Genomic DNA, 14,303 nt, shown 5'->3' on the forward strand with positions numbered 1-14,303 from the left:
GGTGTTTCAGTGGACGTGATGAGTTTTGTACGCGTTCCTTAGCGACTAAGCAAAGGACGACCCAGGCAAGACCCAAATCAGAATTTGTCCCAAAGGCCCCAAGAGGCGAGAGAGAGACAGGGAACTCTTCCTATTAGTCCTAGCAGTCACTTCCAAGGTGTTTCAGTGGACGAGTGAGTTTTGCACATGTTTCATAGCAACTAAGCAAAACAGGACCCAGGCGAGACCTATATCAGAATTTGGGCCGAAAGGCGCCGGAGGTGAGAGAGAGACAGGGAACTCTTCCTATTAGTCCTAACAATCACTTCCAAGGTGTTTCAGTGGACGAGATGAGTTTTGCACGCGTTCCTTAGCGACTAAGCAAAAGACGACCCAGGCAAGACCCAAATCAGAATTTGGGCCCAAAGGCGCCAGGAGGCGATAGAGAGACAGAGAACTCTTCCTATTACACCTAGCAGCAACATCAAAGGTGTTTCAGTGGCCTGAGATGAGTGTTGCACACGTTCCATAGCAACTAAGCAAAAGAGGACCCAGGCGAGACCTAAATCAGAATTTGGGCCGAAAGGCGCCAAGAGGTGAGAGAGAGACAGGGAACTCTTCCTATTAGTCCTAGCAGTCACTTCCAAGGTGTTTCAGTGGCCCGAGATGAGTTTTGCACTTGTTCCTTAGCAGCTAAGCAAAAGAGGACCCAGGCGAGACCCAAATTGGAATTTGGGCCCAAAGGCGCCAGGAGGCGAGAGAGAGACGGGGAACTCTCCCTTTTAGTCCTAGCAGTCACTTCCAAGGTGTTTCAGTAGCCCGAGATGAGTTTTGCACGCGTTCCTTAGCAAGCAACTAAGCAACTAAGCAAAAGAGGACCCAGGCGAGACCTATATCAGAATTTGGGCCCAAAGGCGCTAGGGGGCGAGAGAGAGACAGGGAACTCTTCCTATTAGTCCTAGCAGTCACTTCCTAGGTGTTTCAGTGGCCCGAGATGAGTTTTGCACGTGTTTCTTTGCGAGCGACTAAGCAAAAGGGGACCCAGGCGAGACCCAAATTGGAATTGGGGCCCAAAGGCGCCAGGAGGCGAGAGAGAGAGAGGGAACTCTTCCTATTAGTTCTAGCAGTCACTTCCAAGGTGAGGTTAGCTATCACTCCATAGTTTCTTACAAACCTCCTGTAATATCCAGCTAAACCCAAGAAGCCCCTTAATTGTTTGATATTTTGAGGATGAGGCCAATTCCTCGCAGCTGCCACCTTATCAGGATCAGTGGATACTCCCTCTTTGGAAATGAAATGTCCGAGATATTCTACCTTCTCCACAACAAAGAAACATTTGCTTCTTCTAGCAAAAAGAGAATGTTTTCTCATTGTGAGCTACCCCTACTCAAGATGCTGAACATGCTCCTTCAAACTGAAATGCACTAAATAGTAAAAAATTTTCGTAATCAATAATGAAATAGAAAACATATTTTACTTATTTATATAAGAAACAAATAATAATTGCTTAATATTTTACAGCATCTTGTTAATAAATAAATGAACAAAAAAAATCATATATTTAAATATTTATCCAAAACAAAATAATAAATATAATAAATCTTACATAATTTTGTTAATAAATAATAAAATAAAAAAATTAAACAAATAGGAGTCACTTCAAAGGAGTTTCAGCAGCTGGAGGCGAGTTTTGCACGCTTTCCTTAGCTACTAATTAAAAAAGGACCAAAACGAGACCAAAATTAGAACCTAAGACCAAAGGCCCCAGGAAGCCCCAGAAGGGGAGAGAGCGGTAGAGAACCTTTCCTTTGAGTCCTATGTGTGACTTCCAAGGACTTTCAACGACCAGAGACGAGCTTTTGACGCGTTCCTTAGCCGCTAAGCAAAAGGGGGACCAAAGCGAGTCCAAAACTGGAGCTTGGACCCAAAGTCGCCAGGAAGCACCAGGAGGGGAGAAAGCGGTAGGGAACCCTTCCTTTGAGTCCTCTAAGTCACTTACAAGGAATTTCAGTGGTCAAAGACTAGTATTGTATGCATTCCTTAACTGTTCAGCAAAAAGCGACCACAGCAAGACCAGAACTGGAACTTGGGCCCAAAGACGCCAGGAAGTGCCTTGAGGGGAGAGAGCGGTGAAGAACCCTTCCTTTGAGTCCTAGGAGTCACTTCCAAGGATTTTTAGCAGCCCGAGACGAGTTTTGCATGCGCTACTTAACCGCTAAGCAAAAGGGGACTAAAGCAAGACCAAAACTGAAACTTGGTCCCAAAGGTCGCAGAAAGCGCCTGAAGTTTGAGTCCTAAGAGTCATTTCTAAGGAGTTTCAGTAGCCAGAGACGAGTTTTGTACACGTTCCTTAGCTACTAATCAAACGGGGACTAAGGCAAGACCAAAACTGAAACCTGGGCCCAAAGGCCCCAGATAGCGCTAGAAGGGGAGAGAGTTGTGAGGAACCTTTCCTTTGAGTCATAGGAGTTACTTCCTAGGAGTTTCAGCGGCCCGAGACAAGTTTTGCACGTGCTACTTAGACGCTAAGTAAAAGGGGACTAAAGTGAGACCAAAACCAAAACTTGGGCCCAAAAGCGTAAGGAGGGGAAAGAGCGCTGGGAAACCCTCCCTTTGAGTCATAGAAGTCATTTTCAAGGAGTTTCAGCGGCTAGAGACAATTTTTGAACGCGTTTTTTAGCAACTACTCAAAAGGGGACTAAAGCGATACCAAAATCGGAACCTGGGCCCAAAAACACCAGAAAGCGCCCAAGCAGAGAGAGTTGTGAGTAACCCTTCCTTTGAGTTATAGGAGTCACTTCCAAGGAGTTTCAACGGCCCGAGATGAGTTTACCACGCGCTACTTAGCCGCTAAGCAAAAGAGGACTAAAACGAGCCCAAAACTGAGACTTAGGCCCAAAAGGGCTAGGAGAGGAGAGAACGGTGGGGAACCCTAAACCCCAAACCCCTAACTTTGAACCTGAAACCTGAAACCCTAACCCCTAAACCCATAAACCCTAACCCCTAACCCCTAACCCCTAAAACCCTAACCCCTGAACCCCTGAGCCCTGAACCCTAAACCTTGGAACCCCTGAACCCTGACCCCTGAACCCTAAACCCCTCAGCCCAAAACCCAAAACCCCAAACCCTAAGGGGAATTTAAGTCTGCGCGTGTTAACTTTGGTTGCTTGAAATGTTAATGAGCATTGTTATCTTGCTTTTTTGCTGCTGGAGTGTTTACTTTGAACACTCAATGTGTTTACGCGCTAATTCCTCTTGAGTTTACAACTCTAGAGTGTTCACTTTCATCACTTAAAGTGTACACTTTCACTTGTTCTTCTGGATTAAAGTTTTGAAGTGTTCACTTTGAACATTTATAGTGAACACTTTCACTTTATTCTGCTGAAAATACTCTAGAGTTGTCACTTTATGCGCTCACAGTAATAACTTTCAGACTTTATCACTTGATTCTTCACTTCTTTAAGTCCAATTCTTCCATTTTTTTTTCTTATTTCTTCATTTGATTCTCAGTCTCATAACCTCCAGTTCAGATTTTTTGCACAAATTCAATCTAATCAGTAAAATTATATCAAAATTGGGATCAAATCTAAAATACTAAACTATTTAAAGAACTTTGAACATTGAAGCATTTTTTTTATGTGATTTTAAGCTTTATTAATCAACTTAACTACTTAATAACTACTAAAAACTAAACTAAAAAGCTAGTAAAATCTGAATATATCAGTATTGAAGAAATTTCCAACATGAAAATTTCATTTCATTCCAAACCTCAATTCCTTCTCTCAAATAAAACTCCCTCAAACTTTGATTACTCCTCAAATCCGAGCTTAAACATTAAATCTAAACAACTCCAAGTAAGTTTCTCTAAATTAAACTTTGTTTTCTCCAATCATTTCTCATATTTTTCATTCCTCATGGATATCTCTTGGTACTTAGGAGAACTTCCGTGGCTTAACTCTAATCTTCATCATTATCTTTCCACACACTCATCTCGAGGTAAGAAGAGCTTTATTTTGTCATTCTATTCAACTATTTATTTTGTGCTCATTGGAGCACTATGACATGGAGATTTCGTGAAAATGTGTTTGGAGTATAATATTTATTAATGATAACTGACAATATACATGTTTGGTTATGTGGCTTGAATGACTGTGATATGTTCACATCAAATATGTGTGTGTGTGTGTGTGTGTGTGTGTGTGTATGAGTGCTCAATATACAGTGTTATAAAATATGAGTATCTTGTGGTTGTTATAAAGTATGATATTATTTTGAATTATTTAGTGAGTGAGACTAAGCTCTAAAGAGATGAGTTATGTGAACTTAGTTTGGAAGTGCTTTATTAAGCATGATCGTATGAGTGGAGAATAAAAGGCATTCTCGAGATAAGTACAAATGTTGAATATGGAATGAATCTAGTGTGAATAGTTACAGAGATACACTGGGGGTATAGAGTGCAGAGACGATGGGAAATATTGGAGAAACGTAGGGTAGTGAGTGACATTTGCATATGTGTACACACTCTTTTTGAGAGCGAATGTGTCACATGGCCTTACACTTGTTTCCTTATAAACTCCTAACTATACCTTTGCTAATTATTATATACGTTGTATCCGTAACATGGGTTAACCGACTGTTATTTACCTAGTTGAGTAAGACCTTAAGAAATGCTAGAGGCATAGTTGTCTGTAATCAAAGGAGAAAACTAAATAACTTATAATAAATAGTTGAGTTGTGTACATGTAATTATACTTTTAGTGTGAATTAATTATCGAAATGAGTATACTTTCTTTATATTATAACTGTGATTTTTGTGATATAATATTTTATAAATGATAGAATAAACGCTCATTCTTACTGGCACTTTCAGGAAACTAGAATGCAATGCCTTAGGAAAGAATTAGGCTAATAGAGAGTTATGTACGTAATAGACTTAATTATGTATTTAATGAGTATCAGAGGTCATGCCACTTTATGTTTACTATACATGTTGATGATATACTTAAGAATATCACTATGCCAAAGACGAAACTATATTATAGTATTCCTTTTGATTTTCCTGTAAGTAGGATACACTATACTTTATGTATATATATATCTATAGAGGCACAGTTAAGACCTTAGCAGTTTTCACGTATTTGTTCAAATACCATGATTATGACTATCTTGGAAGGCCGACCCGAGTTATCGATGAGCGAGTTACAGGTATTAAGGTTGCGGTTGACTCAGGAGATTTATATCTTGAATCAGATGATTACCTTGATTCCAAGGATTTAGAGGAGATAGAGAAATGGTATGGAGATGACTAGAGCTAGGTCCTCAGTATTGAGATATATTTTGAGCCTACTCTAGGACTCTATCTATTCTAGTTATGTAATTATTATCTTAAGCTCTATGTATTTTGACAAATCGTTTGTAAATTATTATATTTAATATATAAATGAAGGCTTTGTACCCATAGTTGTAAAATTATTTCCAGTTGATTATGATTTTTTTTATTCACTGTTATTTAATTATTATTGTATGATTGGAAAATTTTGTAAATAACTTTATTCACGAAAAGATATTTTATTTAGCCATAATAACAATGCTTGTCATACACGGAAAAGAATTCATATTTTATGCCGAGTTTGTACAAACAGAACAAGCAGTTTTAAGACTAAAATTGGTATCAAAGAAATTCATCCAAACCAGCCTAGGTATGGGACTTGTTTGTCGATGCTGTGTGGTTTGTATACAACATAGTAGTTGTTAACTGTTTTATTTGTTGCAAATGTTTGAAATGTTAGCATTGTTTGAGCTAGAAGTGAAATGTATGAAATGAAGGTTGATGGGTGTGTTTGATCTTTCTTGGAATTAGAACTATGGACAGTAGAGGTAGACCTATTGGTGTTACGAATGAGATCTTGGCCCGCATGACATAAGACTTGGAGACCTTGATACATAACTAAGATGCGGAGCCAATAGAGTATCGTGGACTTTCATCGTTTACAAAACATAACCCTTCAAAGGGAGCCTAGAGGTGGATAGTTTACATAGAGAAAATATTTAATGCAATGGGATGCTGCGAGGAGCACAAGGTGGTTTATGCCACCTATATGTTACATGGAGAAACAAAGGACCGGTGGAGGTTTACTAGTCAGATTCTGCCACAAAAAGAAGGATACATTCAATAGGAAGCATTTAAGGCATGTTTCCTGGGGAATTATTGTTCAAGAGACTTGAAAAATAAAAGGCCAGAGAATTCCTTGAGCTCAAGCAAGGAAATATGTCTGTGGGAGACTTTACTGCAAAGTTTCACGAATTTATAAAGTGCTGGCCTCATTTCCAACACGAGGATGGAAATGAAGACCTATGTGCCCAGTTTGAGAATGGGTTGAGGCTTGAGATACGGGCAACGGTCAATGTGTTCTAACTAACTAACCTATCGACATTGGTCAGTAAATGCCAAATATTCGAAGTCAATTCAAAGGACAAGATGGTAGACAGCCAAATTGGAGGACTGATGAGGCAAGACTGAAGGCCTCCAAGGTTCCCTAAAAGACCTTACTCTAGTGCTACCCAGTCGCACTTAAGGGGGACTGCATCATAGGGAAGTAGTAGCAGTGGTTCTAACCTCTCGAGGAGACCATTGAAATGTTTTAGATGCAGAGGACCTCATCTTGTAGGAATTATCCACAGCCACCATAAACATGTGGGATTTGTAGGAAGACATGACACTTAGCAAAACTGTAATAATTGTTGATCAACTTCTCAACGGAGTATGAGTGTAAGTGGAAGTAAGAAGCCCGTATCCAGAATAAGTAGTGGGGCGAAGCCGAATGTGTAAGGCAAGGTCTTTTGCCATGAGTGGGTCTGAGGCGTCTAAGACTGATGATTTGATCAGAGGTAAATGCATTATTAATGATAGACTCTGTGATGTCTTCTTCAATTCTGATGCCATACATTCCTTTGTTTTTATGAATTGTGTGAATTGTGATAGATTGCCAATATCCTCCCTACCATGTTATTTTATTGTGCCTACACTAACAACTAAGCTTGTTGTAATCTCTTTTGTATGCTTAGGTTGTTCTATAATGGTTCGTGGTAGGAGTTTTTGTATGGATTTAATCTATTTACTGCTTTCTCAACTTGCTATTGTTTTGGGCATGGATTGACTATCATCCAATCATATTATACTAGATTGTAAATAGAAAGCTTTAATCTTTGGTGATGATACACCAGAAAATTTTAGACTCCCAAATAGGGGTGAGATGAGGAATGTGATTGATACCAAGGCTTTCATGGTGGTTTTTAGATTGAGATTGACAAAAATGTGAAGGTTGAGTGTTTTCCAGTAGTGCTAGATTTTCTGAAAGTCTTTCCAAAAGATGTAATAGAATTACCACCAGAGATGGAGATCAAATTCACTATCGATCTCATTCCAGGAGCAAGTCTAATGTCGATTGCACCATACCAAATGTCACTAGTGGAACTGGCTGAGGTGAAAAGGTAAGTGAAAGATCTGTTCCAAAGGTAATTCGTGAGACCAAGTGTGGCACCTTGGGGAGCACCAGTGCTTTTGGTGAAAAAGAAAGATAAGAATATGAGAATATGCGTGGATTATCGTTAGTTGAATAAGTACCTATTACCAGGATCAATGATCTTATGGATTTGTTACGAGGAGCTTCAGTGTTTTCAAAGATCAACTTATGATTGGGCTATCATCAAAATCGAGTAAAGAAGGAAGAAATCCCCAAGACAACCTTTAAGACTTGCTATGGTCAATTTGAATATCTAGTGATGCCATTTGGTGTAACCAATACTAAGTGAGAGGAAGTTGTATGCAAAACTGTCAAAGTGTAAATTTTGGCTTCTACAAGTATAGTTTTTGGGACATGTGGTGTCAAAGAAATGGATTATGGTAGATCTAGCAAAGGCAGAGATGATAGCTCAATGGTCGAGACCCTAAACTCCAACTAAAATTAGAAGTTTTCTTGGATTGGCTGGCTATTATAGGAAATTCATTGAGGGATTTTCTAAAATAGCACTACCTTTGAAGAAATTGACAAGAAAGGGAAAAGACTTCAAAGGGAACGAAGGATGTGAGGCTAGTTTTTAGAAATTAAAGGAAAAGCTAACATCCGCACCTGTGTTGATTTTGCCAGACCCAGAATGGCACCATATAAAGCGTTATATGGAAGAAAATGTCAAACACCTCTATGTTGGTACGAAGCTGAAGAAGCAATTCTATATGCACCTGATGTAGTACAGAGACAAAATGACCAAGTGAAGGCAATTAGAGAAAAGATAAAGGTTGCCTAGGATAAACATAAGAGTTATCATGATCAACGTAGAAACCCTTTGGAATTTCAAGTTGGTGACCATGTATTCGTGAGAGTCTCACCCATTATCGGAATTGGTAGGACATTGAAATCCATAAAACTATCTCCTAAATATATTGGACCATTTAAAATCTTGAATAGAATTGGTCCTGTGGCCTATTAGATTGCCTTACCCCTCAAGTCTTTCAAATCTGCATCATGTGTTCCATGTGTCTCAACTTAGGATATATATTTCAGATCCCTCTCATGTGATCGAACTTGTCCTGTCCAAGTTCGAGAAAATTTGTCATATGATGTATTTCCTATGAAGATTACGGATCATCGAGTCAAACAACTAAGGGGTAAAAATATTCCATTGGTAAAAGTGATATGGAATGCAAGGGATGAAGGAGATGTCACGTGGGAGCTTGAGGACAAAATGAAGGAAGCATACCCTTATCTCTTTCTGAATCAGTAAATTTTGGAGGCGAAATTTCTTAAAGGGTGAAAGAGTTGTAACACCCTCTCTTTCACTTAGTTAATAAATTAATGATTGTTTGGTATTATATAGTGTTAGAGTATAATAAAATGATTTAAGGGTGTTTTGCTAGATGTCTGGTGCAAGGGATCTTGCTCAGGCGAAACAAATCTTGCTCAAGCAAGACTGAGCGCCCAGAACCACATGTTTTTGGGACAATTTCGCTCAGGCGAGATGATTTCCACATGGGAATTTCATTTCATTCCAAACCTCATGTTCTCTTTTCACTTTTTTTGAACTTTCACTTCTTTCTCTCAGATAAAACTCCTTTAAACTTCAACTACTCGTCAAATTTGAGCTTTGACATGATATCTAAACAACTCCAAGTAAGTTTCTCTAAACTAAACTTTGTTTTCTTCAATCATTTCTCGTATTTTTCATCCCTCACAGATATCTCCTGGTACTCAGAAGAACTTTTGTAGTTGAACTCTAATCTTTATCACAATCTTTACTCGAATATGATGATAGCGTGATCGTAAGTCGATCTTTGAAAACATTGAAGCTCCTCGTAATTGATCCATAAGATCATCGATCCTGGGAATGGGTATTTATTCAACTAACGATAATCCACTAGAGAAGGAGATCGAATTCACTATCCATCTCATTCTAGGAGCAAGTCCAGTGTCGATTGCACTATACCAAATGTCACTAATGAAACTAGCTGAGGTGAAAAGGCAAGTAAAAGATCTGTTACAAAAGTAATTCTTGAGACCATGTGTGGTGCCTTGGGGAGCACCAGTGCTGTTGGTGAAAAAAAAAGATGAGAATATGAGAATATGTGTGGATTATCGTCAGTTGAATAAGTATCCATTCCTAGGATCGATGATCTTATAGATCAGTTACGAGGAGCTTCAATGTTTTCAAAGATCAACTTACGATTAGACTATCATCATATCCGAGTAAAGAAGGAAGAAATATCCAAGACAGCCTTTAAGACTCACTCTGGTCACTATAAATATCTAGTGATGTCGTTTGGTGTAACAATGCTCCGGCAGTGTTCATGGACTATATGAACTGAATCTTTCCAGAATTCTTGGATCAATTTGTAGTGGTGTTTATTGACGACATCCTGATTTATTCCAAGAGTCATAAGGAGCATGTTGAACACTTAAGAATCGTCTTGTGAATACTGAGTAAGAGGAAGTTGTATGCAAAACTATTGTGAATTTTAGCATCCATAAGTACAGTTTTTGGGACATGTGGTGTCAAAGAAATCGATTATGGTAGATCCAGCAAAGGTAGAGGCAGTAGCTCAGTGGTCGAGACCCTAAACTCCAACTAAAATTATAAGTTTTCTTGGATTGGCTAGCTATTATAGGAAATTCATCGAGGGATTTTCTAAAATAGCACTACCTTTGAAGAAATTGACAAGAAAGGGACCAGACTTCGAATGGAATGAAGGATGCAAGGCTAGTTTTCAAAAATTAAAGGAAAAGCTAACATCCGCACCTGTGTTGATTTTGCTAGACCTAGAATGGCACCATATGAAGCGTTATATGGAAGAGAGTGTCGAATACCTCTATGTTGGTACGAAGCTGAAGAAGCAATCCTATATGCACCTGATGTAGTACAGAGACAAAATGACCAAGTGAAGGCAATTAGAGAAAAGATAAAGGTTACCTAGGATAAACAGAAGAGTTATCATGATCAATGTAGAAACCATTTAGAATTTCAAGTTGGCGACCATGTGTTCTTGAGAGTCTCACCCATTACCGAAGTTGGTAAGGCATTGAAATCCATAAAACTATCTCCTAAATATATTGGACCATTTGAAATCTTGAATAGAATTGGTCCTATGGCCTATCAGATTGCCTTACCCCCCAAGTCTTTCAAATTTTCATCATGTGTTCCATGTGTCTCAACTTAGGATATATATTTCAGATCCCTCTCATGTGATCAAACTTGCCCTGTCCAAGTTCGAGAAAATTTGTCATATGATGTATTTCCTGTGAAGATTACGGATCATCGAGTCAAATAGCTAAGGGTAAAGATATTTCATTGGTAAAAATGATATGGAATGCAAGGGATGAAGGAGATGTCATGTGGGAGCCTAAGGACAAAATGAAGGAAGCATACCCTTATCTCTTTCTAAATCAGTAAATTTCAGAGGCGAAATTTCTTAAAGGGTGAAAGAGTTGTAACACCATCTCTTTCACTTAGTTAATAAATTGATGATTATTTGATATTATATAGTGTTAGAATATATTAGAATGATTTAAGGGTGTTTTGCTAGATGTCTGGTGCAAGGAATCTCGCTTAAGCAAGACTGAGCGCCCAGAACCACATGTTTTTGGGACAATCTCGCTTAGGCGAGATGATTTCCAGCATGGGAATTTCATTTCATTCCAAACCTCATGTTCTTTTCTCACTTTCTCTGAACTCTCACTTCTTTCTCTCAGATAAAACTTCCTCAAACTCTGACTACTACTCAAATATGAGTTTTGGCGTTAAATCTAAACAACTCCAAGTAAGTTTCTCTAAACTAAACTTTGTTTCTCCAATCGTTTCTTATATTTTTCATCCCTCACATATATCTTCTAGTACTCAAAAGAACTTCTGTGATTGAACTCTAATCTTTATCATTATCTTTCCACACACACACACCTCGAGGTAATGAGAGCTCTATTTTGTCATTCTATTAAAATGTTTGTTTTGTGCTCATTGGAGCACTATGACATAGGGATTTCATGAAAATGTGTTTGGAGTATAATATTTATGAATGATAACTAAGAATATACATGTTTGGTTGTGTGGCTTGAATAGGTGTGATATGTTCACATGAAATATATGAGTGCTCAATGAAGAGTGTTATGAAAATATGATGAATGATTATGGTGTAATTATATGAAATATATTTATATGAGATGTGAGATAAAGCATAATGTATTTGTGAGATTGAAATACATGCACTTTACGTGGAGACATGTATATAAGCATCTTGTGACTGTTATAAAGTATGATGTTGGTCTGAATGATTTAATGAATGAGACTAAGCTCTAAAGAAATGAGTGATGTGAACTTAGTCCGAAAGTACTTTATTAAGCATGAACATATGAGTAGAGAATGAAAGAGATTCTCTAGATAAGTATAAGTTTTAAATATGGAATTTATCTAGTATGAATAGTTACAGAGATACACTAGGGGTATAGTGTAACATCCCAAATTTCGGTTTACATGGCAGAGAGTGTTGATTATTAATTAGTGACTCTTTTGTTTAAAAATAAAAAATAAAAAAAAAATTTTTTTTTTTACTCTAGTTCAGTTCTTGCTACAACTGTTTAATCATATTATATTCTCTGCTTGCATAATTATCTCTCCCAGGGTGTGTTTAGTAAATTTCGTATGTGCATGTCTATATGATTATGTGATGAAGTTACCTTGACATAACCCAAGGTTAGTGAGATTAGCCTAGGGGCGAGATAGTCTTTTGAGTCAGATAAATGGACCCTATTTCTTCCATTCCCCTGATGATTGTTATTAATGTTAACATAGTTCTTTTAATTCTTATTATTTAATTGTGTGATATGCTTTCTTAAATTTAAGTGGAACTGCATGTGTAACTTTCTTTATTTATGTTGAATGTTCATTAGGTTCTAATAATGGATGTACTTAAGTCTTCCATTATTCTGGTACCATGTACACTAAGTTAGACCATTAATGAGAGCCGTCATCTATTTTTTTTTTACCCTAGAAGTCACGTGTTCTACATACGACCCAAGAGGCAAGTTTTAATCTTTCCTCATTTAGTGCTAGTGACCGAAAATTCATTCATGTCCAGGGGGGGGAGGGAATCGAATTTAATAGCCTAGGATTCTAGCCCAAATTAAGTATACTTAATGTAATTCCATTATTCTAGGTTACCCTAAATAAATACAGCCGCCACCTCTTGGACTGCCATATTTTGAGTGGATCTTATTTAAAAACTTTCCTTTTTTTTTTTTTATATGGTGCAACCGAAAATTTAAAACCCCAATCCTCTTCTAGAAGGAAACTTTCCATATTTTCGGCACTTGCACATAATTGCCACCCTATTCATTAATGCACCTCATGATTTTATACCCTCTTTAAATAAGGTAATCAGATTTTCGTTATTTATTTATGTAGGAAAGAGAAAGACACCAGCCATAATGACCTAGATTCTAAGCCTAAATAATTGCACTTAAATACGGTTATCAATTCCCTAGTTACTCTAATTAGGTGTAACCGAGAATAGAGTTTTATTCCTTTCTTTAATTATAAACTTTCCATATTTTCGTGCACATTTAATTAAGGTAGGTTATTAATCATAAATTAACGAGAATCTTGTAGTTAATTAGAGAAGATACCCTTGCCTTTTCATTTAGTCGAAGAAACCCCTATTTCCTCATTTAACCGCCATTAAACTCCCTTAATTACCCACCTACATTAAATGCCATAGGGGAGTGAAAAGGCGCCTGCTTGATTCCCTCCACATTAATCCAATCGGTTACATGCATTTAGTGGGCGTGCCAATCAGCTTGAAACGTCCCACCTGAGGCAATAAATTCCCCAGAATCGTGCCTGATATAAACTATATATATTCCTTCCTTAATTACCTTGCATTTATGGTAAAATCCTAGGGAGATTTGTGTGAAGGCATGGCCAAAAGTGGCGCCACCTTCCATCAGAAAATTAAGTAGCCACTTTGCATTAATTGCATGGCATTATCGAAAACAATTAATCATTCATATTTTTTTTTCCTAATAACCACGTTTTAAATGGCTTGAAACCGAAGGGCCTCTCTTACCTCATTTAAACCATCATTAAAGTTACCTAAATTACCTCTTAACCGCATTTAACCTCATGAGAAAAACAAAGGAAAAACCTACTCAACTTCCTTCTGGAGTTGACCTAGCCGCCGGCCTGCACTTAATGTACAGCCAAAAACTTAGCAACATATTTATGGAAATTATGCTCCATTAATCCCATGCAATTATTTCCTGTTTTATGGCACTGGCCACACGTCCAAGGCAAGAGAGAAAGGCACCACCTTTTCACTAACCAATCAAAATAATATCACCCTTTTCAAATTGTGGGACACGAAGGGTTTGAACCCGCTTCCCTCCACAACAAACCCTAGCCGCCAACATGCATTAATTACCCACTCTTACCTAGGTCAAACCCTCATTTCGGTTACTCCATCATGATGAATGGCGTGTGGAGATGTGTGGATCACCTATGGCTTGCTTCTTTTACACTCTGTGCATTGAATGCTCTTGAGAAGGCGCCTCACCTGCACCTGGACACCATGAGACATGACTATTCAAGTAAGAAGGCGAAAGGATGTGTCACTTCGCCTAACCTAACCCTAAAACCCATCTTGTGCACTAACCGCCAGCCTTTGGAAGACGAATGGGCAAAGCTTTAAGCCACACTATATAAGAACACCTTCTAATCCTCACGCGCCCTTTTTCCCTTATTTTCAAAAACGTTCTCAACCTCACCACTTCTTTTCTCTCTCGACA

This window comes from Abrus precatorius, unplaced genomic scaffold (assembly GCF_003935025.1).
Source record: "Abrus precatorius isolate BTA unplaced genomic scaffold, Abrus_2018 Scaffold2, whole genome shotgun sequence".
Lineage (NCBI taxonomy): Eukaryota > Viridiplantae > Streptophyta > Magnoliopsida > Fabales > Fabaceae > Abrus > Abrus precatorius.